The following is a 6,524-nucleotide window of genomic DNA, read 5'->3' on the forward strand; positions in this document are numbered from 1 at the left end:
AAATAGGCTGGAAAAAGGAAGTCGCCTCTGTCGCGGCGGGGCCGCGGGCAGGTGGGGGCAGGGAGCGTGCAGATAGGGCTTTGCTTCTTCTTTCAGTTTCTGGGATTCCTCGGGTTCCCGTGGTGCGGACATGGGTGGCCCCACGCACGCAGTTGTGCGGGGACACGCCCGTCATTGTCCCCGCCGTGGCCCACAGGGCCCCGCAGGAGGGCTGCCCGACTCCCAGCTCTCTCCTCCTGGCTCCTCTGAGCCAGCCACGCTGGCCCCTCTGTTCCAGGTTCTCCCATCTCAGGGCTTTTGCACAAGCCATTCCACCTGGCTCATCTCCCACACACCTGTAACTCCCACCCTCATCTTCTACAGGTTTCTGCTCAAAGGGCACCTCCTCTGAGAGGCCTTCCTTGATATAAACTTCACATAAAATAGCAAAACTTCATGCAGACCCCACCCCTCTTTCCTGGTTTTTTTTTTTTCAGACCACTCATCACTATTTTTATTTTTACAATGTCTTTCCCTACCAGAATGTGAGCCCCGTGAGAGAAGGGTTTGGCCTGTTTTGACGAGGGCTCTGGCCCCAACCCCTAGAGCTGGTGCCTGGCACGCAGTGGGCCCTCTGTAAGTATTCGGATAGTAACTGCATCACTCACGAAGTGATTGATGGAACGAATCCTCCAGGCGAGCGTGTGCAAGCCTCAGGTGTACGTCCCGGGTGACTGTGGCTGAGAGCAGGGGCAGCGGGGCAGACTGAGTGAGAACCGCGTTCAAGTCCTGATCAAAGAATGGCCGCTCAGAGCCGGTGGTTTCCTCCTGAGTGAAAGGGGACTCCCAGCTCTGCTGGGAAGGGGGAGAAGGGGATTTGGGATGGAGGGGTGAGGAGGACAGCAGCTTGCTGGGGGAGAGGCTGGGGCCTCTCTCACTAAAGCCTGGGGTGCTTGGCCAGGTAGATGGGGGGCCTGGGGGGCTCAGAGGTTATAGAGCTGGTTCAAGGTCACGCAGCAAGTGGCCTTAGACCCAGGCAGTTTAGCTGCAGGCTCAGGTGGGCAGGGCCAGTTTGTGGCCCAGATCCCCAGATTCCAAGATGGAGAGATGACGGCAAAGGCCATCAGCACCGGGAACACTCTGAGAGCCAAAGGTCCCCCTGGACCACCAGGGGTGAGGGTTGGTCTCTGGCAGGGGATTTAATCTAGGAAGCGCGGCGTCCATTTCCTCTGCTCTGAAAGATCTGCTTGGCAGGTCCCCTCTGATTACTGCTGCTCCCCGATCACCCTGAGGTCACCAGCCCCAGGTGTGACCAGCCTTGCAAGTCCTTCCCCTGATCATTTCCGTTTACACATCTAGGATCTTCCTGCACAGAAGGATGATGCACTACTCAGCAATGGGCAGGAACTGCCGGACACAACACGGGTGAACCTTCCAGACACAATGCGCGGATAGAGAAGGCAGACACAAAGCACACCTTCTGCAGAATGCCATTGACACCAACCTCAAAAACTGCCCATGCCAGTCAGTGGGGTTGGAAGCCAGGGTGACCTCTGGCAAGGGGGTGGTGGGGGTGGGGGTGGGGCAGCAGTGAGTGGAGGGAAGTAGGAGGTGGCAGGTGATTTGCTCTGTTGATAAGGATGCGACTTCCACAAGTGCACTCATTTTCTGAAAATTAACCCAGCCCCAGGCACGTCAGTTTCATGCACGGCCCTTTTCTGTGGGTGTGTCATACCTCAAAAGAAAGTTGAAAGCAAAGAACAGATTGAGTGGGATCACATGATGGATGGCAGTCCTCACTTAATTCCACATCAGTAGCCCCTGCAGCACAAGGCCCTTGGCTCACGGCTGAGTGGCTGTCCTTTCATTACTCACTAAATGCCCCCTCCCTGAGGGACGCTCAGCTTGTCTCTGGTCTTCCCTGTCCCACGTGGTGCTGCCTTGCGGTCCCCACACAGAGGTCAGACTTGCAGCATTGGCTCACCTGGGAAGGGTAGAGGAAGTGGCTAGTGGGGCTGGCTGCAGTGGTACCCCCCCCCTCCAACAACCCCGGGTGCCGGGTCTGGTCGTGGCCCCGGCTCTTCCTTCCCTTCTTCTCAGCGGTCTTTCCACTCTTGCATAATTGCCTGGCCAGGCTGCCCTGTCCTGCAGACACCAGGCACAACTCAGCGGCCCAAGCCATCAGCTGCTACCTCTCCACTTCCCTCCTGTGGTCTCCCCAAACGTCCCCTTGCTCCTTACCGCGCCCAGGCAGAGTGCAGGCGTCCAAAGCATGAAGTGCTAAGAACTCGTGTTTACCTTGAAAGTCCCTCCGTAAGCAGGCTCATAGCCTTTTGTTGGGATGAGATAGATTTACTTGAATGCATGGATGAAACAAGTGAGTGACCAAATGCTTAATTTAAAAAAATGAACAAAACTGGAGTTAATTAATAAATAAAAGTTTGTTTTGGGGGGGGAGATACAAACAAAAATTTTAGAACTTTCAAATTGTGAAATTATAGAAAACTGCAGAAAAATGAAGTTTAACTAAACATAAAATTTTAGCTAACATTATAGATATCTCGTTATCCATCACCCAGGTATTAGATGAACACCAGAGCCCCAGAACCCCCCCCCGCCACTTCCCACTGAGTGCTAACAAAGGACTTAGCCTGGGTCAGGAGTGCTTTATATTTAGGATCACATCTTATCCTCACAATGAGACTATCAGGTAGGTACTGTTATTTCCCCCACTTTATAGATGGGAAAACTGAGGCACAGAGAGGTAAATAGGTTGCCACCACTGGTAAGCAAAAAGCTGGGTCTTGAACCTAGGCAGTCTGGACCCTGGACCCATGCTCTTTTTTTATTTTTGGCTGTGTTGGGTCTTTGTTGCTGTGCGCGGGCTTTCTCTAGTTGCGGCGAGCGGGGGTTACTCTTCATTGCAGGGCACAGGCTTCTTGTTGCAGTGGCTTCTCTTGTGGCAGAGCATGGGCTCTAGGTGCGCGGGCTTCAGTAGTTGTGGCGTGTGGGCTCAGTAGTTGTGGTGCATGGGCTTAGATGTTCTGCAGCATGTGGGATTTTCCCGGACCAGGGCTCAAACCTGTGTCCCCTGCATTGGCAGGCAGATTCTTAACCAATGCGCCACCAGGGAAGCCCTGGACCCACGCTCTTAACCATCGGCTCTTCTGAGTGAATGAATGACGACTGGGGTTCACGAAGGAGGAGCCAGACTGGGCAAACGCCCCAAAGAGGGAGATTCTCACAACAGGCCAGACTGGACGGGAAGCAGGGCTTCCCAGTCTGGCCCAAAGACCTTGGCCTCTCCAGATACCGCCTTCCCCAGATGGACGGGGCTGGGCAGTTCCTCAACCAGGAAATCCCCAAGGCTGGGCCTTGGAGACAGGCTACGTGGAGAAAGGTTTGGCCTGAGGGCCTGAGGCCCAGGCAGTGCCCTCTGGGATCTCCTGTCAGGCTTCCCAAGATGGGAACAAAGCAGCCCTCTGTACGGGACGTTCCTTCCCAAGTCTGAATTAAGCCCCTCCTGCTGATGCCCACGCTAGGCAGTTCCCGCCTGGTGCCTGGAGGAGGAGGAGGGGCCCCAGGGCCACTGCTGGCTGGCAGGCTGAGGGCTCCCTTGGCGGTGAGGCTGGCTGTGCGGGGCTCTGAGGGCAAGCAGGGGTCTGCGTGGAAATGCCGGCCGCTCACAACCTGCTTCCCAAGGGACCCTGAGCCTTCCTTTCTCAGCAAATCAGACCAGGAGCGGGCTCTGGCTGGGTCAGGGATGGACCTTGAGGCCTCATCAGAAGAGAACCGGGAGCCTGCACTCAGGATCGGGGCTTGGGACACACCCGCGCCACACGTGGGAATTCCTTCTCCCCTGGGCCTGATGACAGTGCTGTCCAGTCCCTAGGGACACAGGAGCGAGGGCTCCAGCGCTGGACATTCACAGGCATCAGACTGAGCCTTTGGTCTGTGGGAGGCCACGTACACGCCAACCGCTGGCTACGAGCACAGGGCCCGGAACCCAACCCACGCTGACCTCCTCCCGTACAGGGTCGTGTGCCCCTGGGCAAACTCCGAGCCTGTTTTTTCCTCTGTAAAATGGCATTAGCAACCGTACCTACTCCGTGGACTGTTGGGAGGATTTAGGGAGGTCCAAGGCGGTTTCTTGCCGTTTAAACCTGGCCTTTAAGGAGGGAAGTGTCACACGGATGAGAGCTGGCACTCCAGGCTGCTGGGGCAAACTGTGCAGGACTCAGACCCCAGAGCAGGCCTGTGCTCTCTGTGTCAGTGCGAGCGCAGCCCCTGGCCTGGCCCTGGGAGAGCTCGGCAGTGCCTGGGGCCGTGGGCGTGGGATGGGGACTTCCCAGACCAGGCTGGGGAGGACAGCGCTAAGGGCATGGACAGCTGTTTGTTCTGGGGGGCAGGGCTGGGGCTGTCCCCTCTGCACTCCAGCGTCTGGCAGGGGTCCTGACACCAAGAGGGCCCTTAACAAATACCAAACGGACAGAACTCTGCAAGCTGGTCCCACTCCAAAGCCAGGAGCTCAACGCTGGCCCCCAGGGACGGCCTGTGCCCGCCCTCCCGCCCCACTTCCTCCCTGGGGCATGATGTGTCACGTGGCGAGAGCTACTTGAAGCTCACCGACCAACCATCAAGGCTAAATCCAGCAGCATGCTGCCGCCTCAGGGGGCTTTGTGGTGATTTGTCTAGAGCTTGAAGCTAATTCCAGTAACGAGAACTCACGCCTAAATCCAGTCACCAGGGCTGGGTTGCCATTTCCCCATCTCCCCAGCTCGGACACAGTGCAGAGGAGCAAGCTGGCGGCGTGACGAAGTCCGTCTGGGACCTGCCCGGGGCTCGGTACCCCTGCTACTGCCCAGGGGGTGCAGAACAGTAAAGACACACAGGCCTGGGGTGAGGCGCTTGTCACCTGTAGACAGATGGTTTGCTTACAAAGGTTCCTGGCAGGGTCCCATCTTGCCTCAAGCACCAGGGGCAATGACGCCACTCCCCTGAGACAGAAAGCTCCTCTTCTGAAGGCCAACAAGAGCCAACACTTGCTATGGCTCTTTGACCACATGCCATAGGGTGCCTGCTCTGACCTTGCCTTGCTGGAAACCTGCACTTGCTGTCTTTCATTAGGGATTTTTCCTAGAGGATATATTGATAGATTGGTCGTTGTCAGGGAGAAGACAGTTTGTCTAAATTACAGAGCATGCAGATCTATAGATCCGTTCAGGATTTATCTGAATCTTCTTAGGGGCCTTGGAGGTGGGCTTTCTCTTCTGCTGCCTCTGGTTGGGGCTCGTTCAGTAAACGAGTCGGGGCTACTCGTTTACTGAAAACAAGCGGGAACAGTTCTCACTAGGTTCACCCAGGCACTGCCAAGCACATGGTCTTTGGTGAGGGTCATTATTGCTTTCTACAACTTGAGGCACTGTGGGTTTTAAACAGGCATCCTGAGATCAGGCATGAAGTTGATGCTACAAAAGGCCCATCAACCACCTGCTCTGGCTTCTGAGAAGGAAACCGGGCAGGAAACACTGTTACAAATGGGCATTGTATCATAGCTTGTTTTCAGTGCTACCTTTCCTGATACTTCCTCAAAATAAAACCACAAGGTACGGGGGGGTCGGGGGTAGGACAGGACAGGAGGGAGGTGACACACAAGACCACTGTTGACCAGAGTAGGGGAGCTGGGAAGACAAGGGGCTTTGCTGTTTTTCACCCAGTACCCGGGGTTACAAAGCCCCTCTGGAGCAGCAGCTAGGCCCACCCACTGTGACTTGTCAACGGGCCACCATACCCTGAGGAACTTGTGATTTCAACAACCTGCTACAAGCCGCTTTCGTATCTGCCTTTTGAGCCAAGAAAGTTGGCAGCCGTGAGGGGAAGTACAGAAAGCTACCCATCCCTTTAGTAGGTAGTGGAGTAAAACAGAACCCAAACTGCAGAGGTTGGAGAGCAACTCTACGGGGTCTAACCAGAAGGCTACACAGCCCCGCTTGTGCTCATCCTCCTGGACTCGGGGCTGAGTAAACAGGGACCTCAGAGACGGCCTCAGTTCCCCAGATCCCGTCTCCCTCTTCTCCCCTATCATAGGGAAACCGAGGCATCCCTGGGAGACCACCACGTCTTTCAAAATACATAGTCCAGAAAGTGGGGCTTCCACTTAGCAAGGTGAGACCAGACTGTGACAGTTACCTGTCCGCTAATGGTTAAGCCAACCAGGATCTTGAGTTTATTTAGACTGGGGCTTGGGGTGTGGAAACTGGAGAGGTCTGGTCTCTCAATCTCCCTCTCCAACGGACCTTTCCGGTTCCTGGTGGGGAGGAAAGAGAAAAGGCAGAAATGAAGCTAGAGGATGCTCACAGAGCCAGCCTACTTCAAAGGGGCACTGGCTGCCTGCCACAGTAGGCAGCTCTGTCCTGGCAACATTGGGCGCTACAGACCCGGGCCCAGTCTCGTCCCTCAGTCTCGGAGGTAAGACTGTGCCAGTGACCTGATTTCTTGTCTTTATTTCCTCATCTCTCAAGTCCCAAGGTGACCTGGGCATAGGG

The sequence above is a fragment of the Balaenoptera musculus genome, chromosome 15, assembly GCF_009873245.2.
Source record: "Balaenoptera musculus isolate JJ_BM4_2016_0621 chromosome 15, mBalMus1.pri.v3, whole genome shotgun sequence".
NCBI lineage: Eukaryota > Metazoa > Chordata > Mammalia > Artiodactyla > Balaenopteridae > Balaenoptera > Balaenoptera musculus.